General features: G+C 40.7%; 1 long non-coding RNA gene across 6 annotated transcripts in view; it reads right to left on the reverse strand.

Annotated features, from left to right (window-relative positions):
• LOC122558431 overlaps positions 1-24,312 on the reverse strand; it is a 357,678-nt gene that overhangs the window by 271,388 nt on the left and 61,978 nt on the right. For 3 of the 6 annotated variants that reach the window (XR_006314132.1, XR_006314131.1, XR_006314133.1), the window contains exon 3: positions 1,077-1,222. The exons of the other annotated variants lie outside the window; for them this stretch is intronic. This is a non-coding gene — a long non-coding RNA (uncharacterized LOC122558431). The remainder of the gene's footprint in view (positions 1-1,076; positions 1,223-24,312) is intronic. 6 annotated transcript variants of the gene reach the window in all.

Genomic DNA, 24,312 nt, shown 5'->3' on the forward strand with positions numbered 1-24,312 from the left:
TGGGTACGTAGTTAGGAAGGCAAATGCAATTATAGCATTTATTTTGACAGGACTCACATATAAAAACAGGGATGTACTTCTGAGGCTCTCTAATGCTGTGGTCAAACCACATTTGGAGTATTGTGCCCAGCTTTGGGCCCCAAATCTCAGGAAGGATGTACAAGAGGATGTTCATGAGAATAGTCCCAGGAATGAAATGTTTAACATACGAGGAATGTTTGAGGACTCTGAATCTATATCTGATGGAGTTTAGAGGGGTGAGAGGGGATCTAATTGAAACACACTGAATGGCCTGGACAGAATAGATGTTGGGAAAATGCTTCCTTTGGCAGGAGAGACTAGGACCTGAGAGCACAGCCTTCGTGTAAAGCGAAGACCTTTTAGAATGGAGATAATGAGAAACTTCTTCAGCCAGAGAGTGTGGTGAATCTATGGAATTCATTGTCACAGACATCTGTAGAAGCTAGGTCATTGAGTACATTTAAGACAGAGATAGATAGATTCTCAAGTATCAAGGGGATTAGGGGTTACGGGAGAATGAGGTTGAGAAACATCAACCATGATTGAATGCCGGAGTATGGGCTGAATGGGCTAATTTCTGCTCTTCCGTCTTATGGTCACTTCACCATCCTTTAATCCAGTTTATCAAGTACCTCTGACAAACCTGCCTGTCAGGTGTTTCAATACTTATTTGTGCATTTTGACAAATTCATTCATGGCTGAGAACATGGGATCACCTTCTGCCTGGGTCATGAGCTGCTACCAGGTCTCCAGTAGTCCTCCGAATGCCAGAGATCAGGGGCGTGTCTTTCTTGGCGAAAGTGAGGCGAAAGTGGAGATTAGAGTGGAGAGTGCTGGAAAAGCACAGCAGGTCAGGCAGCATCTGAGAAGCAGGAAAATCGATGTTTCGGGCAAAAGCCCTTAATCATTCCTGATGAAGGACTTTTGCCCGAAACATCGATTCTCCTGCTCCTCGGATGCTGCCTGACCAGTGTGTCTTTCTCAACCAGCTCTGAAGATATATCAGAGAATATGCTCATCAAATTGTACTCCTAAATCTAAACCAGAGTACTCACCACGGTAAAAATCTATGAGCTGGTAGACGGGTCAGCTGAAGGCTTGCTGGTTAACTGAGGGTTAATTGCCCCAGAGGTAGAAGTGCCACTGAGAGTCTCTGGCACTAGCTTCTTCCAAGTGGAGGTTCATTTGGTGCTGCTTTTACCTGCATAAAACAGAGTATTTGTTTTGCAAGAGGAATATAAGTGCAGATTAAGAATGAGTCAGCACTGGTGGTAATGGGACTGCAGCAAGCACAACACAATGAAGCTTACTAGACTGACTGACTATTGAGGCCTCCCTGTCCCCATGAATAATTATGCTGCTCTCCTGTTAATTCTATAATTTCCTCTCATACAGAATGAGGAACCTGACGTCCACCACCCATTCACTGGCCTTAGGTTTCTTGATCAGATTATGGACTAACTATTCAAGCATTGAAATAGAGAGAGGAACTAAGCAGATGGAAGAGACATCAGTAGTGATGCATTAGCAGGACGTCTGCTGAGGTGTCCCCAGTGAGTGAGAAGGACATGCAGAGGCCAAGAAGGCTTAGTAGTTCGAGAAGATGAGGTGGGTGAGAACCTTTGAGTAAAAATCTTGCATGGAAGACTGAGCAATTTAATCCATTAATGCTTGGTGAAATTTGTGCGTTGTGGCAAACTTAAAGTCGCCCTTGTTAAACATCTGAAGTTAAAAGGTAGACTAAGACAGAATTCAGATACCTGTTTCTCTAGTCAAAATTTTATTTCAACTTATACATCACAAAACTTCAACACATTGATGACTTGTTCTCCATATGTATGTACTCAGTTCTCACCGAATTATCGCTTAAATAGCATATAACCATCACCTGTTCCCTAGCTCCATTTGGTCTCAGGCATCTCTGACAGAACCATCCAAATGATAACAGATTCCCTTTATTTCTTTTTAAAACATCATACAATAATAATTAAACATAAAACAAAAAAAGTAATGTGCTAAATTACAACATATATTCAAATCTTTTAGAAATATACATTCAAATTCCAAACAGTTTTCCCACATTTCTAATCATTTCTTAGAGCTTGCTCCTTTCTTTGTAACCATATAGCTAATTGCTGCAACGCATCCATTCCAATTTGGAAATTTCTCAATTTTCCAGCACTTGTTTTAAACAGCAATATTGATCCTCAGCCTTTTCTCATTCATGTATTTTGTTGAATATAAATTGTCCCATACCTTATTATCATGTAGCATTCAACAATTATTACTAATGAATCCCATTTTAGATATTTTCATGATGTGTTTCTGCCACTAAGATATTGTTGCTACACTTTTAATATTTCTATCTTCCCAACTAGGCATCATTTAACTGCCTGAGTTACCTACCAAAATACAGCACCTCACATTTATCTAGATTAAACTCCATCTGCCACTCATCGGCTCATGGGCCCATCGGCCCATCTGATCATGAGATAACCTTCATTGCTGTCTAATTTTGGTATCATCTGCAAATTTACTAACCATACCTCCTATATTCATATCCATATCATTTATAAAAATGACAAGAAGCAATGGATCCAACACCAATCCCTGCGGCACACCTGGTCACAAGCCTCCAGTTTGAAAAGCTGCCACCACCAACACCAGCTTGTCTCCTACCTTCCGATCTTTGAATCCAAATGGCTAGTTCTCCCAGTATTCCATGTGAACTAACCTTGTTAACCAGTCTAACCTTGTCGAATGCCTTACTGAAGTCCATTAAGGTCAGGCAGCATCCGAGAAGAAGAAGAAATGACATTTTGGGCATAAACACTTAATCAGGAATGAGGCTTGTGGGCCAGGGGACTGAAAGATAAATTTGGGAGGAGGGGGAAGCTGGGGGCAGAAGATCGTTGAGAATGCAATAGTTGGATGAAGGTGGGTTTGCACAAGGCAAAAAGTGCAAAACTTGCACCCAAACATCCCCCTAATCTCCATCCAAGGCCCCTAAGGATCCTTCAACTTTCGACAGAAATTCACCTGTCCTTCCACGAATGTCATCCACTGTATCCATCACACGCGATGTGGTCTCCTCTATATCGGAGAGACAGGTCACCAACTTGCAGATCGTTTTACAGAATGTCTCCGGGACACCCGCACTAACCAACCTCACTGTCCGGTGGCTGAACACTTCAACTTTCCCTTCCACTCCACCAAAGATATGCAGGTCCTGGGTCTCCTCCATCGCCAAACCCTAACCACCCGACACCTGGAAGACGAATGCCTCATCTTCCGCCTTGGGACCCTGCAACCACAAGGGATTAATGTGGATTTCACCAGTTTCCTCATTTCCCCATTCCCCCACCTTATCCCAATCCCAAGCCTCCAACTCAGCACCACCTTGACCTGTCATCATCTTTCCCATCTATCCCTCCACCCTCCTCTCCAACCTTCTCCCCCACCTTCATCTACCTATCGCATTCTCAGCTACCTTTCCCCCAGGCCCACCCTCCTCCCATTTATCTCGCAGCAGCTTGGACCACAAGCCTCATTCCTGATGAAGGGCTTATGCCCGAAACATCGATTCTTCTGATCCTCAGATACTGCCTGACCTACAGTGTTTGTCCTGCACCACACTCTCGACTCTGATCTCCAACATCTGTTGCACTCATTTTCTCCTGCCTGAAGTCCATTAAGACAACATCCACCGCTCTGCTTTCAACAATCATCTTCACCATGTCTCAAACAAGGGACCCAAGAGTCACCTCCCTAGCTTCCTAGTTCGAGGATATACCTGTCTGACTTAAAATTCACTTTTCACACTGTTGCCTATGACCCATATCTTGATAGCTTTGCTCGTCTGTCAACATCTAGTCCTCCATTTTCTGTCACATGCCATATTGCTTCTAAAAAAAGTCATATTGCATTCATAACAATAACTCTGTTACTCTCTCAACAGATGCTACCAGCTTACAATCATGGAGATGTACAGCACAGAAACAGACCCTTCAGTCCAACTTGTCCATACTGGCTAGATATCCTAAATTAATCTATCCCCATTTGCCAGTACTTGGCCCATATTCCTCTAATCCCTACCTACTCATGTACTCATCCAGATATCTTTTAAAAGTTGCAATTGCACCAACCTCCATCACTTCCTCCATCAACTCATTCCATAGACACACCACCCTCTGAGTGAAAACGTTGCCTCTTGTCCCTTTTAAATCTTTCCCGTCTCATTTTAAACCTATGCCTCTAGTTTTTGACTCTCCCACCACAGGGAAAAGACCTTGATTTTATATCAAAAGACCCTATGATTTTATATACCTCTGTAAGGTCACCACTGAGTTTCATCACCATTTTCTCTTTCTGGGTAGAATGTCTTTTTTTTGGCTGAGGGCAAGTTGCAATGAGTTTGTTGGAGGGTGAGAATAGATGATTTGTTCTCTCCATATCTTAGCAAATTTGCCACTTTCGTTGTCATGATCAACCCAATGGTGAGTATCACATTATATTTCCATACAATCTTAACAGGCACCAGTTACGGAATAACAGTTTACTCAATCAGGCAAATGCTGTAAGACCAACATCCCTTGTAGGTGTGTCATCTTTAACAGCCTGCAGTGCACCTGGAGGAGTGCAAGCATCTACCCTGGATGGTGATGGCTACCATGTGCAAATTGGCAACTGGCTACTCTGACAGGGATATGGACGTCCTGCATGATGGGATGGTGCACAGTGGAACCATCTCACCTAGAAAGTAGATGAAGGTGGCTGTCTGGTCAGAGATTTCTATCTGGATCGTGGCCCTGTCCAGGATTTGGAGGACTGGGCAGTAGTACTGAAAAAAGGTCAAACATCTTCTCCATGCTGCTAGTGTAAGTACCTTTTCTGCTTTCTGCCACCTCACACTCACTCCAGCTCTGATCCTGCACTCACCTCTCACAGCAAGGCTTCTGTTCTGGACACCTGCTCTTTTGCATGCAACATCTACCCTTACTTGTTACCCTTATGATCCTCCCACAACACTAACCCTACATCCCCTCCACAATGTCTTCTCAGTCTCTCAGAATGCATTCTCACAGTTTCCTGCATGCACCAGTACTAAAAGCCATGCCATCTATCTGTGGTTAAACCATTAGGTCCCTTTTGTCATTACATTTAGAAGACATCCCACCACTGAGCAGAATGAAGGTGAAGCAATGATTGAGGGCGCACCAGAGTTCCGGATGTCAGAGGCCTTACCACTCACAAGGAGAGAATACTCATTCTGGCTAAACCACGACAGGTTCCCAGGCGGATGGAGACACATCTATGTCCTGGCAACTGAGTGAATACTATTTGAATGCTGAAGTTGCAACATTCACCAGGCAGTGTGCTGAATCAGGCACTACCTCTAACATCATCTATGACACCTCTGCTATTTGTGTCTTACAGCTGCAACCAGTAAGCCAAGCACATCAGCCAAGATGCAACCATCTCCTCTGGATTACACAGGAAAAGATAGTTCAGGCCAGGCTGCCCACTGGACTCCCACCAGCGGCAAATCATCAGTTGGCTCAATAGGTGATGGGAGTATGGGATGTATGAAAACTGAGGACCTCACACCCATAATTGTGCAGATGGGTGAAGGAGGAATGCCTAGGCCTGTGGCACTTGAAGGAGGTCTGCAGAACAGGCGCCTCCTTAGCCCACAGATTCTGGTGTCAGTGGTGAAGGACTTCATAGAGATGTTCAAATGTTTTCAGCATCCCAGATCCAACACTCCAATTTGGCACACTTCCCTTGAACTATTCTACCTGTCCCTCTTCCTTCCCACCTATTTTCTCTAACCTCCCTTCAACTGTCACTATCATTCCCCACCCACATCCACATATCACCTTCCCAGTTATCTTCCCCGCCAACACCACCTTCCTATTTATCTCTCAGCCCCTTATTCCCCCACCATATTCCTGATGAAGGGCTTATGCCCGAAACGTCGATACTCTTGCTTCTCAGAAGCTGTCTGACCTTTTGTTCAACTCTGATTTTCATATGTATACAAACCTTGAATGTTCGAAGTTGCACATGATAGGCAGAAAGACATTCAGAACACAATGACTGTCAGTGCTGAGAAGCTGGAACAATGCAGCCAATCCAGAGACCATTTAACTGTCACCATTGACAGGTTGGCAGTGACAATGCAGAGACAGGGTCAACACTCTCAGAGTCTGCTGGAGTGTTGTACGTACCTATAACCCATCAGCCCAGGAATTGGTCCTCACCAAAGCCAAAGCGGCCACACACAGGTGTCTTGGCAGGATGCATTCAGGAGACTGTAAATGTATCTGGTCATTCCAACTTGCCTTCTCCCTTCCTCAATCCCTGGAAGTTTAGACCAGGAAGGTAACCTTTTCTCACCTTGGCCTAGCCAGCCAAAAACACCCCTGAGGTCACCCATCAAATCTTCAGGGACAACATGCTATACTACACAACTGGCGCTCTCCATCAGATATACAACAGGGGAGCTCAGTCAGGCGGAGAGGGAGAAGAGACGAAAGGTCTTGTGATAGCTTGTGGAGCCCACAACTGACATTTGTGTATATGGTTTGAATTTGTGGTAAAATGTTTGTTTTTGCTGTTCATATGGCTGTCTGTGTCTTTGTGTTGGGCCTAGGTCATTCATTATGCTCTGCAGCATCACTCATTTGTCCTTAAGGATGAAATATGATGGGGTGCATACAACAACCGCCAGTGGCATCATGTGGGTAGGGTTAGCAATGTATGTACATGGCAATGGCTGTCTCTGATTTTGGCTCTGGCTTTCCAACAGAGACTCTCAGAACACAGCCAATCTCAGGCAGTTCCTCCGCAGTGGAGTGCCAAGGAGATGCAACATACAGCGAGTGTTAACGTTACTTGATAGCCAAGGAGTACACAGCCTGTATACCTCAACCATCAACATCTCAGTTGTGCAACATCAGCATTCGTTCCCTGCAAATATTGTGACCAGTTGTAGATGCAGAACCCTCACTCACACATCAGCTCACCTACCCCTCCCACTGAGTGCAATCACAACCATCAATGTCTTAGTGCTCAAGAAGAAAATAACTGTGAGCAGTCCTCTGCCATTGGCTTTCAGCCTCAGCATTATGATGTCGCTGTGATCACCTCCCCCTAGATTCCCATTCTGTTAATTCTAGAGTTCCTGACGACATCACCCATGTTGATTGTGTCTACATGACTGAATATGAAAAGAAACAATTTCTAAGTGGTGAGAGGTTGCAGAATACTGAAATATAGAAGCATCTAGGTACCTGAGTATATGAATCACAGAAGATTAATATGCAGTACAGGAAAGAATTAGTAAACCTAACAGAATGTTATCAGTTTTTAAAAAGAGAATGGAATACAAAAGTTATGCTTCAATCATACAGGACATTGGTGAGTCCATGAGACCACATCTGATGTACTGTGTACTATATCAGTCTCGCTACTGGATGGAAATGTATTGGGTGAAAACCAGAGAAGATGTATTAGACAAATGCCTAAAATGGGCAGGTTGTCCTATGAAAAAAAGTTGTACAGTTTAGGAACACATCTGAAGTTCAGAAGAGTAGGTGACTTGATTGAAATATATCAGATCTTGAGAGGTATTTACAGAATGCATGTGAAAAGAAGGTTTTCCATTGTGGAAATTCTAGAATCAGATGTCACTGTTTAAAACTAAAGGATCACGCATTTACAACAGTGATGAGGAGAATTTGTTTTTGAAGATGGTTGTGAAAATCTTTACAACTCTTCTTCAAAAGGGAATGGCAGCAGTCTCTGAATATTTTTAAAGCAGAGGTAAATAGATTCTTGTGAAATGAGGGTGTGCAAGATTATTGTGGGCAGCCAGGAATGTGAAGTAATCAGGTCAGCCATGATGCTACTGAATGGCAGAGCAGGCTTAAGGTGCTTGTGATTTTCTCCTGCTCTAATTTGTACGTTCATATTGTCTCCTTGGGTGCTAAAGTTACATAAAAATACAGGAAATTAGTGGGGTTTCTGTCTCTTGAGCTTACAGGAAGCAGGAATAGGCCATTCAACCCCTTAAAAGATTTTTTTCAGTGATTATGCTACTGATTTGATGACAGCTGAAAACCAAGGAGCACTTGTTCTTTTTCTGATGTTTTCCATTCATTTTCTCCACTTGTGGTGTCACCATTTTTATTTATCTTCTAATAAAAATACCTACTATATTCTCTTATGTACCTTAATCTTTATAAACAACATTCACATGGAAAAATATTAAATTCAGCTCCATCTTCAACATCAAATGACATTTATGGCAGGACCACAGTTTAGTGCTTTCAGTAGTAGCACTTGTAGTTATCCTTGTTGCGTCTAGCATCTGTATGGAAGACCAAAATAAGAACTTGGCATAACTGACATATAATTTCAAAAAACGAAAATGGAGCAACATAAGTGCAAGTTTTGGTGCATTCTCAACAGGAGAATTGACATTTCGGGCAATGTCAGGGATTGACTGCAAGTAACTACTCTTACCACAAATTATGTTGCTAGGTCAGGCATATGGTAAGAGTAGTTTTTTTTTCAAGAATGCTGCTGGAACTGCCGAATGCTGCATGCTATCCGAGGGCTACCTGTATTGGTAAACTTTCTTTCTTTGTAATTTTCACTACAGGTTTGACTTTTACTTTGGAATACAGGAGGTGTTTGGACTATAGCTAGATTATTGTACTCTCTTTATCAGATTTCTTCTTTCAAGCAAATGATCTCGATGACACTGACACTCTCCCTTAAATCTCCACTAGGTAAGTGAATGCAACTAAAACATGGATCACATAGAACATAGAATAGCACAACACAGATATGATGTTGTGCTAAATGAAACTAAGTAAAAACAATGGTTTCCAGCATCTCCAGTCAGAGTCTGGATGAGTGGTGCTGGAAAAGCACAGCAGTTCAGGCAGCATCTGAGGAGCAGTAAAATCGACGTTTCGGGCAAAAGCCCTTCATCAGGAATACAGGAATAAATGAAACTAAACCAGTCTGCCTGTCCTTGGTCCATATCCCTCCATTCCTTGCATATTCGTGTGCTTATCTAAAAGTCCCTAAATGCTCTAATTGTAACTGCCTCCACTGCCACCCCAGGTAGTGCATTCCAAACTCCTACCACTCTGTGTAAAAAAGCTTGCCCCTCAGGTCTCCTTTGAACTTTCCTCCTCTCACCTGAAATGCACGTACCCTTGTATTAGACACTTCAACTCTAGAAAAAAGATTCTGATCATCGACCCTATCTATGCATCTCATAATTTCATAGACTTCTATCAAGTCTCCACTCAGCCTCTGCCACGCAAGAGAAAACAACCTGAGTTTTTCTAGCCTCTCCTTGTCGCTCATACCCTCTAATCCAGGCAGCATCCTGGTAAATATCTTCTGTACCCTTTCCAAAGACATTACGTCCTTCCTGTAATGTGGTGACCAGAGTTGAATGCAATACTCCAAGTGTGACCGAAGCAAAGTCTTATAAATCTACAACATGATATGCTGACTCTGGCAAGCAGTACCCAATCAATAAAAGTAAGCATGTCATGTGCCTTCTTTACCACCCCATCTACTTGTGTGGGTGCTTTCAGGGAGCTATGGACTTGAACCCCAAGATCTTTCTGTAATCAATGCTGTTCAGAGTCCTGCCATCAACTGTAGACTTTTCCTTAACATTTGATTTTCTAAAGTTCAGCACCTCACACTTATCCGCATTAAATCCACCTGCCATTTCTCCGTCCATATTTGCAACTGATCTATATCCCGCTGTATCCTTTGACAACCTTCTGTACTATCCACAACTCCACCAATCTTTGTATTGTCTGCAAACTTACTAACACATTCATCTACATTTTCATCTAAGTAATTTATAATATATATATATAAAATATATAAACACACCACAGACAGCTTATTTCCTAAATCCCTCAGTCTTTTCACCTTGACCTTCTGACCAGCACTAAACTCTCAAAGTTACATGCCTCGTGTACCATGACTCACCTTCATTTTGTGTTGCATTTCTTTTACTTTACCATCAATGTCAAGCAAACTAAACCTTATCAGAGTAGCATTTTTAAACATTAATTCAGAAGAGTGGCAACCTAATGTAGCCTGTTGGGTTTTCCTGTGAGCAAACAGAAAATTGTCAAGCTTGTGTAGAAGAGAAATATGAGAATTACTTCTCAGCTTCACATTTAGCAAATGCTTAGGCAAAGATCTCTTCATACTCACGATACTTCCCTCAGCATCACTATTCAATGTTGAGTGATATTGGTTATACTTGATGACATAGTGATAGAGTATTTTTGCTCTGGATGCTCATGGAGCCGGCTCTAAGAATACTAGCATTCATTCAACGGTTCTCTTATTTAATTTGGAGAGGGGCAATAGAAAGAGTTGAATGTATCATCATATTTCACGCTAACACAATTTGTCCAAATATATTATTATTAGAATAACTAGTCAGTTTCAAAACAGTTTTGCTTAAAGGAATGTTGTTTCGAGATTTCTCCTTATTATCCACAGATTCGCATACTTGTGAGATTAGTCTCAGGTTCCTTTTTTCTTATTGATTTGTCCGGTCCGATTATGCAGTACACAAGAGCTATATCTACAAGTTTTGTTGTTGGCAGGAAGTGTGTGCCCCATCCCTGCGGACAAGGAGGATTAGGTGTACTTTGCTTCTGGGATATTTAACACTATTGCAACTATATCATTGACTTCCATTTTTACTGTTGGCTCTGGAAGTATATCTTTAGCCCTATTACTCTCTTCTTGCATGTGTTATTTTTCACATTCTCTGATGGAGTATAACTTCTGATCTTCCTGTTTGATAGAATCCACTGTTTCTATATTCATATTTGAGGACTTGCAAGCTCCTGAATGAGCTCGAGATCTGTTGTGACCCATATCTGGTGCTTGACTGAGACCTGAAGCATTACTGTTCCCTCTACTCCTGATGCCATCTGTTTGTGACCAACATTCCCAAAGGCATAACATTTTGATTGAAAGTGGAAACATTTAGAGGATTGGTAGGTATAATGATAATAGCTAAAGTTCTGATTCTGAGGTGGCAAACTTGGCTGTGGTGGCCAGGTTGTTTGCTAAATTCAGTGGATTTACCCCCAAGTAAACAACAGTCTTTTAGCTTAAAACTCTGTCATTTCTATGGCCATGGTCTCATTGCTAAATTTATTCCATGTCAATTTATTTGCCATCTGGCTTCCCCTTTAATTCTTGGAACAAAAGTATCTTCTGGTTGATTTGGAAGTTCCTGCCATACACACTGTGGTAAGAGATATCTTTTGAGCTCAAGAATATAATCTGTTAGTCTCACTTGATAACTGTTTCCTTTTTACAGAATGCAACTTTCAGTTTAATTTCTAACTTAATTGTGTTGCAATAGGAATCCACACTCTCATTAATCTCAGTGTATTCCATAGTACTAGGATTTCTCAAGCAAGACTAGTTTAACATTAAGTCAAAAGCATTCTGATCTTATTGTGGTGACAAAGTAATTGACTTTACCAGGATTATGTTTACTCTTCTTTCACTAAATATGTAACCTTCGTTTGTAATTAAACCAGTTCTTTTTGTCAGGGTTGATTCACATCCCCCTACCACCCCTCTTCCCCAGTTGTGTCATTTTTGCCTCTTGAACATATACATAAAATAATCTCTCAAATAGTCAAACATCTTTAAGAGTTCCAAAAAAATTCAATCCTCCCCTTGCAGTCATCTTTCTTGCACATTGGGTAAAGAAAAAGACTTGACTCTAAGCAGCCATGTGAACACTTTTACTTACTCCTTCTGAACAGATGGGCAGCACAGAGGGTAGTATCGCAATAGCAATAGCTTTCAGAAAATACTCAGGAAGAAAAACAGTGCTTGAAAGTAATGTGAATAACTTACTTGAACAATTTGGTCAGTTTTTGGTACTTACTGGTGACTAGTAATTACAAATACATTGAAAGGTTTGATTGCTTGATTTTCTGCGGGCTACTTTATGCTCATTGACAGAATTTGAACAAAAGAGGTTATTTTCTTAAAAGCTATGTATGTCTATATTTCATCCAATCACCAACTTTAGTCCCTTCTTTTGATATTCTGAATTGTTATACTTTTGAAAAGCATGAAGCAAAGGAATCTATATTAAAACGTTTAAAATATCAGGATTGCCACTTATTCCCATATTTTAAGGGAATGTCACACATTTTAATTGTTTCACTCACATTTCTAGGACAGTCTGTAGGAGACTGAGCTTAGAATCTTGCCTTTGCTTCTTTGTTTTTGTTGTTGTGAACAATCGTATCAAGGATATCAGCCATCTGTGTGAGTTATGATCACCAACATTTTGGATTAGCAAAACTGGAGTAGGGGTCTTTTTGGTGGGGAAGAGTGATTTATTTTTTCGTTTATCAATATTGTGATTGGGAGAATAGAGGGAGATGATATTCTTGGGGTTTGAACATACAAAAATTGTAAACGAACACGGAAGATCCAAAGTTCCATTTGAATGTCCCACATAGCTGTGATAACTAATGCAGTCAAACCTCAGAGCCAAAACTCAAGTTTCCATAACTCAGAATCACCTCCAATGCTACAAAAAAATTAAAATCAAAGATTCAGATTTTACAACATCAGTTTGTGACAGTTCCTTTCTTCACTGACATGTATAATTTGTGAAAATCAGTAGAGTCAGAGATGTAAAACACGGAAACAGACCCTTCGTAGCTAAGCAAATATTCCCAGTCAATTGGCAAAATCACTTTTAAAATGGCCACGAGCACAAAAAGGTCAACCTGCCTTCAACATTTTCTACTTCTCTGTAAGGACAGTAGATGTTAGGTTTTGGAAGTTCAGGAGAGGAACAGAAATTTACCATTCCAAGATTTGCTTAAGAATAACTGCATCTGAAAAAAAGAACAGGAAATGACATCACCACAGCAAACTAACCCAAGAAAACCTAAACACAAACAGAAAGTGGGCCACTTACACCAGTGCTTCACTGGAGGCTCAATGATAATGTTACCTAGTATGGTGACAAAACATCTGAAAATGAACCTTGCAGCTCAGTGAGCAACCATACATCCAGAATAACTGCATCTTCTCACAATGTGCTGGTTTAGCTGTTTACAATGAACAACCAACCCATTATGTATTATTTTTATTAAAATGCTTTCAGCTTATCATATCATAGGTATCAGTTTTAAAAAGCAATAAAAGCATCATTCAACAATATTTTAATTATCAATTGTTAAAAATAACAACTCCCTCACAGGTTAAGTGAAGAAAGATACTGCTTTTGTATTACTAAGTCATACCCTGTATAAACCAGAAGGTTCCACTGATCTCAGCACCCAAGTGAACACAAGGTATGCTGCAGCTGGATTCATTGGCCCAGAGGTGGAAACAAGAAACTTATCTAAGGTTTCAACTTTTGATCATTTTGAGTATTTTACATCAGTATTTACTGTGAAAAGGTCATGGAAGTTCTAGAATGTAGGGATATAGATGGTGACATCTTAAAAAATGTCCACATTACAGGGGAGGAAGTGTTGGATGTCTTGAAATACATAAAAGCAGATAAATTGCCAGGACTTGATCAGGTGTACCCGAGAACTCCGATGGAAAGTTAGGGAAGTGATTGCTGATCCCCTTGCTGAGATAGTTGTGTCATCGATAGTCACAAGTGAAGTGCCGGAAGACTGGAGGTTGGCTAATGTGGTGCCACTATTTCAGAAAGGTGGTAAGGACAAGCCAGGGAACTACAGACCAGTTAGCCTGACGTCAGTCGTGGGCAAGTTGTTGTTGGGAATCCTGAGGGGCAGGATGTACATGTATTTGGAAAGGCAAGGACTGATTAGGGATAGTCAACATGGCTTTTTGCATGGGAAATCATGTCTCACAAACTTGATTGAGTATTTTGAAGAAGTAACAAAGATGCTTGATAAGGGCAGAGTGGTAGAAGTGGTCTATATGGACTTCAGTAAGCAGTAAGGTTCCCAAGGGAGACTGGTTAGCAAGGTGAGGTCTCATGGAATACTAGGGGAACTAGCCATTTGGATGCAGAACTGGCTCAAAGACAGAAGACAGATAGTGGTGATGGAGAGTTGTTTTTCAGATTGGAGGTCTGTGACCAGTGGAGTGCCACAAGGATCGGTGCTAGGTCCACTACTTTTCATCATTTATATAAATGATTTGGATGTGTGCATAAGAGGTACAGTTAGTAAGGTTGCAGATGACACCAAAATTGGAGGCGTAGTGGACAGCGAAGAAAGTTACCTCACATTACAATGGGATCTTGATCAGATGGGCCAATGGGCTGAGGAGTGGCAGATGGAATTTAATTTAGATAAATGTGAGGTGCTGCATTTTGGGAAAGCAAATCTTAGCAGGATTTATATACTTATTGGGAAGGTCCTATGGAATGTTGCTGAACAAAAAGTTCTTGGAGTACAGGTTCACAGTTACTTGAAAGTAGAGTTGCAGGTAGATAGGATAGTGAAGAAGGCATTTGGTATGCTTTCCTTTATTGGTCAGAGTATTGAGTACAGGAGTTTTGAGGTCGTGTTGCAGTTGTACAGGACATTTGTTTGGCCGCTTTTGGAATATTTTGTGCAATTCTGGTCTCCTTCCTATTGGAAAGATACTGTGAAACTTGACAGAGTTAGAAACGATTTACAAGGATGTTGCCAGGGTTGGAGGATTTGAAAAATAGGGACAGGTTGAATAGGCTGGGGCAGTTTTCCCTAGAGCATCAGAGGCTGAGAGGTGATCCTACAGAGGTTTATAAAATCATGAGGGCCATGAATATAATAGGGGAAGGAGGAGTCCAGAACTAGAGGGCATAGATTTAGGGTGACATGGGAAAGATAAAAAAGAAACCTAACGGACAACATTTTCATGCAGAGTGTGGTACGTGGAATGAGCTGCCAGTGGAAATGGTGGAGGCTGGTACAATTGCAACATTTAAAAGGCATCTTGATGGGTATATGAATAGAAAGGGTTTGGAGGGATTTGGGCCCAGTGCTGGCAAGTGGGACTAGATTGGGTTGGGATATCTGGTCAGCATGGACGAGTTGGAGTGAAGGGTCTGTTTCCGTGCTGTACATTTCTATGACTCTAAATAGTTCACTGACATATACTGCCGTGTCCTAAAAATGAATCATGACCCCTTGAAAAGTATGATTTCGTATCCTCAGAAAAAAAATTGACAGAAATCCAAATAAAAATGTGAAAAAAGCATTTTCTGTAAAGAAGTAGCACAACAGTACTGTGCCTCAAACTAATGTTTATAATCTTATACAATTTTTTAATTAAATGCCACCACATTACATGGCCTTACATTTGTAATAGTGATTTCATTTACAGTCAGCAGAGTATCAAAGGGCAACAGTGTTATAATTCAATGCAGACATTGTAAAAAGTCTGATGTACTGAATGTGACAATGCTTTAGAAGAAGTTAGCATAAATGAGAGTGAAAGATTAGGCTGATGTCAGAAAGCTGAACCATACGCCCCAATTATGGGGAATCGCCTTCAAAAAAAAAACCTGACAAATGTTAGGTCAAATGAAACGTTGTCTAATTAACTAACATATACAAGACTTCAAAGCCAAATATTTTGATGCTGCTTTGTGACCAACTTAAGTAAAAGCCTGTGAATTATCAGTCAACACAAACTTTCAATCTCAGCTGACTGCTACAAGGTTATATGGTTTCATTTCCATGCATTTATCCTCTCACTGAACTGTGTACAATTTACAGAGAAGGCTGACATGGTAAACAGTTTCACACAATGAGGTGTGAAGACTGATAGAACTGTATTCAATGGTTCTGAATTCCCCTGATGAGCTGCCAGAAATCATTATGAATGGACCAGCTGATGGGTTGATGACTGATAAAAGCAAAACAAACAGCATTGGTAATTTGAGAAAATATATGCTGCCATGACAACTGAAAGCACTTTGTGACAGTTTCTTAGATTGGAATTTTTCTAAAAAAATTCACTATTCATGCAGTTTTCAGATATCTCACAAGAATGTAATTATAACTATCTATAAAATTACCTTGGGGGAAATCAGCTTACCTAAGTTTTTTTTTCAAACCAATATTAAAGTCATTGTATTTTCTCCCAAAATCTGCACAAGAAATTCACTTTAGATCAAACAAAATGAAAAGATGATAAATCTGTGGTTTATTTAATATCTGTATTTATACACACTTGGAATCCAGATTATGTCCCAATATTTGTCACAGTAGACCAAAAGGGGCAGATTTTCATGAAATAAAATGATATATCAAATTTTGCAATCAAGATTAAACCCATGCAAACCATGATGAGAATATTGCTAAATTTATTTATACATTTATAAAATATATCACCATGCTCTAGCTTAATTTGCCATGTTTTCACTACTCAGAAATAGAATATTTGCAAATTTGATATCAAAGCATTCGATTAAATCTTATTTGGAGTGAAACTCCTCAAAAATATATCATGTCTTCTAGTTGATTTCTCATTACTGTACAAATATATTCAAGTTCAATGTCTGTTCTGATTTTGTAATGGTTGCTTTTGTAAATTAAAATTGAATTAAAATGATTTGAATAACTTAGAGAAACCTGTTCAAATGCTACCACACAGAAGAGAATATATTTGTAATACTATATTTTATATCAGTTGGATTTCTCTGTTTAGTTCAAGCTTTGTGGCGAATGATGCCCCAGACGCTCTGTTGTTCATATCAAACAGTTAAGTATGGTGATATTTTTAGATAAAACAACTCAATTCAGTTTGGTAGGATGGAAAACAGAAAACTGAGATAGTTCTGTAATTGTGCTTTAACTGCATCTAAAAGACATATTGTGTCCAAACCAAATACTGATCCATAGTTAATTTAGTGAAGGAATCCCTCAGGGTGTTCAGCCATCCACCACTACAGCTCATTAGAGCCCAATATCCGACTTTTCATGTTGTATCAGTGGAAGCACTTATGCTCAAAATGTAATTAAACTTAAAACAAACAAGATCTTTTTGACGTCTATGTTTTTACTGACAACAGCATGAACTGATGTCATGTTAGTTGGTGAGAGCTTCATGTTTCGGCCACTTAAGGCAAGACATTTGGCCAACTGTTCATCCTATTTGCAATTAGAAATCTCAGTACTTTTGGTAATGCATTACATTTGGGAATTAAACATGCAGATCTCTTACCAACAAATAATGTAGTAAAGCTTGCTATCCAATGAAATCTTTTATTGAAATAGCCTAGACTGTTTCCCTTGTCACAGCTGTCATTACAGCCATTTGCATTTACAGTAAATCCCTTTCATTACTGAAATAGAAATTTGTGTCTTAGTGCTGCTACATTACTAATGCTAAATATTTAATTCCCCAGAGTACCAATTATGGTCGAGTACTGGCAACACTGATTCGAGCTTTTAATAACAATTTACTGCAATATGACCATTTTCAATTAATTAAACTGTGTACGAGTAACCTGTCGTCATTTTGGCCTTCAGGACCCTACTAATTTATGCTGGATAAAACAGTTTCAAATCAACCGTTACTATATTGCACTCTCTTGTATTTAAGTACATTTGTTTTGAAGTAGAAACAAAAGTAGAGAAAGGACATTTCAGAAAAGCACGACCAAAAATTAATTTGCATATTTGCAACTTTCCTTGTTCTGATTACCACACAAAAGAATTAAAAATAAAATTCTTTCCAAATTAAATGTCAATAAAATCCAAATAAAAATGTAATTGTGAAAATATTACAACATAAGTAGTTCCATTTGAATTATCAGGAAAAAAATCAACCAGTTGCACAGATCTTAGTAGTGAAATAATAATCAACTTGTATAAATTTGAAATCAGTAAGGGGCAAACCAGGTGTTTGGTTTAATCATAATAAACACCTGTGAAGGCCAACCTGCAGTACAGTTTTGAAATGCTACCTTTCAACACAATTTTGATAGATACTTTAAAAAAAACGTTCTTAACATTAATCGTATTAAATTACAACATGCACTCAATATTCAAACAGCCACTGCATCAGCTTGTACCCTATAAAGCATTGCAACATACCAGTATGTTAAATGGAGTCTGTGGTGATTAGTACGAATGCATGAGATATCACAACTATTGCAAAGTCCCTTCATCACATTAAAGGCACACTTCATCAAGTGGTGTGACATTAGCGTCTTGATAAATGGCATAGTGCTAGAACTTACCTAGCAGCTCAAAACTAAGCATTCATGATCTGCCGTGAGCCATTAGGCAGGAAGCTGAAAGAACACAGCAAGCCAGGCAGCATTAAGAGGTAGAGAAGTCAATGTTTCAGGTGTAAACCTGCTTCAGGACTGGCAGAGAACTTCTTCAAAGTGGGCACCATTTGAAGAAACTTCGCAGTGGAATAAATTTGTTAGAGACAAAAAATTGTAGATGCTGGAGTCCAAAGTAGACAGGCAGGAGGTTGGAAGAACACAGCAAGACAGGCAGGATCAGGAGTTATAGAAGTCACGCTTCGGATGTAACCCTTCTTCAGGGCTTGTTACAGTCCTGAAGGGGTACACCCGAAACTTCGACTTCGCTACATTCTGATGCTACCTGGCTTGCTGTGTTCTTCCAGCCTCCTGCCTGTCCACTTTGGATTCCAGCATCTGCAATTTTTTTTTGTCTCTAACATGAGCCATTAGGAGTGGAATTGTATTCACCCACAATTTTAACCTCAAGATCCAGCGTATGCTTCACTCTTTATGGTTGTTTTATCTTGAGCTTTAAACTAAAATTGCAACATGCAGTTCTGAGGAAGGATCACAGGATCTGAAACGTTAACTCTGATTTCTCTTGACAGATGCTGCCAGTTTTAATGGTAAGGTCCTAGGGAGTGTTGCTGAATAAAGAGACCTTGGAAAGTAGGTTCATAGTTCTTTAAAAGTAAGTTGCAGGTAGATTGGAAAGTGAAGAAAGCGTTTGGTATGCTTTCTTTTATTGTTCAGAGCATTGAGTATAGGAGTTGGGAGGTCATGTTGCGGCTATGCAGGACATTGGTTAAGCCGCTTTTGGAATATTACGTGCAATTCTGATCTCCTTCCTATCAGAAGGATGTTGTGAAACTTGAAAGGGTTCAGAAAAGATTTACAAGGATGTTGCCAGGGTTGGAGGGTTTGAGCTATAGGAGAGGCTGAATGGACTGGGGCTGTTTTCCCTGGTGCATCGGATGCTGAGTAATGACCGTATAGAGGAATAATGAAATCATGAGGGGCATGGATAGGATAAATACACAAAGTCTTTTTCCTGGGGTGGGGGAATCCAGAACTAGAGGGCATAGGTTCAGAGTGAGAGGGGAAAGAAATAAAAGGGACCTAAGGGGCAACCTTTTCATGTAGAGGGTGGTGCCTGTATGGAAATTGGTGGAGGCTGGTACAATTGCAGCATTTAAAACATCTGGATGAGCATATGAACTAGACCCTTCGATCCAACTCGTCCATGCCGATCAGATATCCTAACCTAATTTTGTTTCCATGCTGTATATCTCTAGGACTCTATGACCTGCTGAGCTTTTCTGTTTTTTGCAACATGCAGGTTGGATATTGTCTGGACTTTGGGCGCTTGCACATCGACTGACCATGAGATAGCTGGTTCCTTGTCACAAAGTAAGTCTCTTCAACTATTTATGTCCTGTCACACGCTTTATTTACATCTATACATGTATGTCATCAAATACAGCTCTCTAGTGCAGTGTCTAAGATCACCTTCATCACATGCTCATTCTAGACTGTTCTTCTTGTTTACTGGTGTTGGGAATCATATGATCTGCTACATCATGATTTACACAAATCTTGTAGAAAATAGCACAATGGTCCAGTAGGACAATAGCAACATTACTTTAAGCGTTAGTTAGCTCAGGAAGCCGGATGGCTGCACAGTGATGCAAACAGTGTGAGTTCAATTCTTGCACGAGCTGAAGTTACCATAATGGACTTTCCTTTTCAACCTCTCCCCTCACCTGAGACCTGGTGACCCTCTGGTTAAAAAACCACCACCAGTCATCTCTCTCTAATTATGAGAGCAGCCCTATAGTGACTTTTTACTATCTTCCCAGGTTCTTCTCAACTGGTCTACAGTTACTTTTACTGATTTACGTAGTCTTTATAATCATTAACATCACTATTACCCATTTCATTGTGATCACCATTTGCAGCATCTTCCAGCCACTGAAGTCCAAAAAAGGTCAGCATGATCTGGAACTCTGACTAGACATCCCAATCTGGCTTGTTTGAGTTCAACATGAGGATGATGTTGTTTCACCATGTCTGGAAATGTTGTTCCACTCTGTACACTATCTGATTTATTGTACGTATGGCTCCCCATATTCTGTGAAATTTACTCAGTCTCACTTCCTGCCTAGAATTGGACAACCTCTGCTGATTTTTGCTGTGAAATTTTTCTCATTTTTTTTACTTTCTCACTTTCTTGTGAGGTTATGCTTCTGACTGTTTGTGAATGCAGGTCTGTTATTGGCCTTGTTCAAAAGTTCTTTTATGGGTTCAGTAAGACTGGCTCAGTAGGGATAAACATTTTGTGCAAGAAATACTGTACATCCTTTACACAATTGGTGTTCACAATTCACTAATGGCTCCTGTTTTCTTTTTTACTGTTTGAGTATTGTCATTTCCAAAAGCATATGTTCTGCAATAGCCTTAACAATTCCCTGACTCTCTGGTCATGTTTCCTTTCTTTTAAATCCATATAACAAGTAGTTCCCTGTTTCCCTGCCAGGATTCGAAGTATTGCTCTTTGGAAATGATTTTGTGCAGAGACCCAAATGGTTCAGAGGTGAAGCAGGACCACCCAAATGATATCATGAATGCAGTCACCAATCTAGACTATTGGTCTAAATAATCTGCCCGAACCTACATGTAAATGCTGAAAGCACAGATTATGCCTTGCCCATTCTATTAAGTAAATTGTGTGGGGGTGGGGGTGAGGGGTTAAGTACTCATCAAATGCTTTAAGTACTTTCTTCCAAGCTTTGGCTTACATCATCAGTTCCTACACCTAATGCACAGAAAAATGTGCTAACTTTATGGCACGATTCCTTTGGATCCAAGTCTGAATCCATTCTGCAGTGCTACATTTGCTACTTCCAGCTCTCCCATTCCTGGCCTCAGTTTGAGTTGTCAACATTATCAAGTAGTTGAAGTAATGACAAAGAATTCACTGCCATCCCTATGGACTTGTGTCTGACTGGCCTCACTAAATACTTGGCTTTTTCTTTCTTACTGTTGAAGTATTCTAATTCAGTATCTGTCCTCGCCACGGTATTATTACTTCGTAGCTCATCTTCAAAGTCTTCAAAGTCTTCAAAGGTTTCAAAGATTCTTTTATCCTCCAATATCTTCCACTCTGTACAGGTCGTTCTACCATAACGTGACAGCTGTGTTCCTCTATGACCTCGTGCTATAGAAAACTGCAATAGAAAATTGCACTGTAGAAGCTTGCGAATAGAAATTTGTTATACCTGTTCAGTGGAAAGTTCACGTTATCCAAACAACATCCACAGTTAGTCAATCGCGTTATAGTCAATTCAAGCTGACAAAATGTGCATTACAGCAGAATGCTCTGTATCCCTATTATCAAAGTTTTTCTCCCCACCATGAAACCATGCTTAATCTTGTGCTTTAAGCCAATACTATTACCTGCACAACAAGATACTGGTCTGGAATATTTCTGGTTGTGGGATGCAGAGAGAATAATAATTGGGAAGACAGAGGAGTGGTGGTGGGGGGGGAAAGAGTCAATGCACCCTGGGAGAGAAAAGTGTAATTTGGAAGGGTCACTTAGACTAAGACGCTGGGTTTCTGTAAAGTGTGACTGCAGTATCCCTCCATCCTCATCCAAACAGCAAGGGCACAAAGGATACTAGTTGAAACTTTATTGCTGGAACAGCACAGCAGGTCAGGCAGCATCCAGGGAACAGGAGATTCGACGTTTCGGGCACAGGCCCTTCTTCGGCCTGTGCCCGAAACGTCAAATCTCCTGTTCCCTGGATGCTGCCTGACCTGCTGTGCTGTTCCAGCAATAAAGTTTCAACTTTGATCTCCAGCATCTGCAGACCTCACTTTCTCCACAAAGGATACTAAAACTGCTACCACAATACCCATACTAAGCAGAGTATTCACTTTGTAAGAGGACCTTGCTTTTATGTCATGGAAGGATCTTCAAAGGGCAATAGCATTAAACAGACCCCCACATAGTCCAGGCGAAAGACACAAGACCACAAAATACTCTATGTAACCTTACACACTGACCTGGTCTCAAAATCAAAAATCCTGGCCTCAAACATTCTTGCGCATGTCTCACAACAGCACAAATCAGTCCTACTAAAGGTATGTGGCACAGGCAGCAGATTATGACCTGGAAAGATTCACCCCAGCAGCAAAAGTAGCAATCACCTTCCAAGGTCCACAGCCCACACATAAAGTAAGAGCTACTCACCAAGGATGACTAGGTTCTGCACATTCATTTGTGTCGTTGGAAACAAAACTGACATTCACACAGCCTTATATTGAAAAGTGAACATATCTTAATAGCTGAGATAATGCATTTACAATGTAATATCATCCATGCCACTTTTCTGCCCTCCGAGATCTTCTACTCCTTATTCCTCTCAATGAATCCAACTATTGTGGAGGAATTCTGCCCCAAAATGGAGCCTTGCTGACCTGGTGTTTTGGTCAGGCAACTGCAGGGGTGTTTGTGTCTAGAGGGCTCAGACGTACTTAGGGTGTCCTGCCAGATGCAGGATCACCCGCCTCAACTTAACTCCCACAGGAGTGAGGATATCAGGCAGACTGAAGAAAAAAGCTGGCTACCTCCTGAGTATCCTGACAGGAAGCTTCTCAGGGGGTCTGTATGTTGTTCCTCCTCCAGTTGGGTGCCTATTAATTGGGTAGCCCTTCCTGAAGAAGGGCTTATGCCCGAAACGTCGATTCTCCTGTTCCTTGGATGCTGCCTGACCTGCTGCACTTTTCCAGCAACACATTTTCAACGCTGCCTATTAATTAGTATTTTTCAGTCTGCTTAAGGGGGATTTGGAGAGGTCAAGGTCCATCATCTCACTGTCTCCTTGCTATTGGTGCTAAGCACAAACGGTTAAAATTATGGAGTGCATATCTGAGCATATATCCAGCAGACACCAAGTACTCCATAGCAGCTGCCAACCTGTAATGAAGACAACTGGATGTTTGTATGCGGGAGGCAGTACTGTTGAACCAGTACTGGTGAAGCCCTCCAACCATTAAGACAGGTTGCTCAGTGCCTCTGACAAAACTGCCTACTCCTACTTCTGCTTGCCCACTTGCATGAAGTTGTTGTTTGCTGATACCATGGGGGTCCACTCATGCCTGGAGCTGAGCAGGTGCCCCTGAGTGTTAGCAACCTGGAGCATTTCACCTCGACCAGCTCTGGAGACATGGCAGTCCTGTGCTCATCAGCATGGGCTCCTGACTCTAATATAGAAAAAAATATCTACTGAAGCATCTGACTTTTTTGTCAGAAGTGGAGAGGTCTTGCAGAATCATCCACTTGACAATGGGAACATGCAGATAGGGGTAAATTGAGTGTGAGGTAGCAGTGTGAAAATGGTGGCATTTATTATGTCAGAGCTGAAAATGTGTTGCTGGAAAAACGCAGCAGGTCAGGCAGCATCCAAGGAGCAGGAGAATCGATGTTTCGGGCATGAGCCCTTCTTCAGGAATTTCAGCAACACATTTTTCAGCTCTGATCTCCAGCATCTGCAGTCCTCACTTTCTCCTTTATTATGACAGAGCAGACATTGACCTTCTTGCAGCATTGCTGATCTTTTCACTGGACCATAGAAATGGACTGGCATGGAAGGCAAGCTTGGATCAGACTGGGAGGTCCTAACAGCATAGTCTCCAATAACTGTACTGAGAGAAGAGAATGGCCATCGTCTGCATCGTCCCATGCACCAGGACCTCCAGGTCTCTGTAAGTCAAGTTGCCACTTGCCTCTTTCCATCACCTCCAGGGCAAATCTTCAAACAAAGGAATGTTCTAAAGGTCATACTGGACTCAAAATTTTAACTCTGTTACTCTTTCCAAAGACCTGCTGAGTTTCTTCAGTGTTCTCTGTATTTGTTTCAGATTTTCAGAATTCACAGTATTTTATTTTTATTTGAATTTTTAATTCACTACTGCTTCTCTTCCAGGTATGCCAACATAGA

Source organism: Chiloscyllium plagiosum, chromosome 17, assembly GCF_004010195.1.
Source record: "Chiloscyllium plagiosum isolate BGI_BamShark_2017 chromosome 17, ASM401019v2, whole genome shotgun sequence".
Lineage (NCBI taxonomy): Eukaryota > Metazoa > Chordata > Chondrichthyes > Orectolobiformes > Hemiscylliidae > Chiloscyllium > Chiloscyllium plagiosum.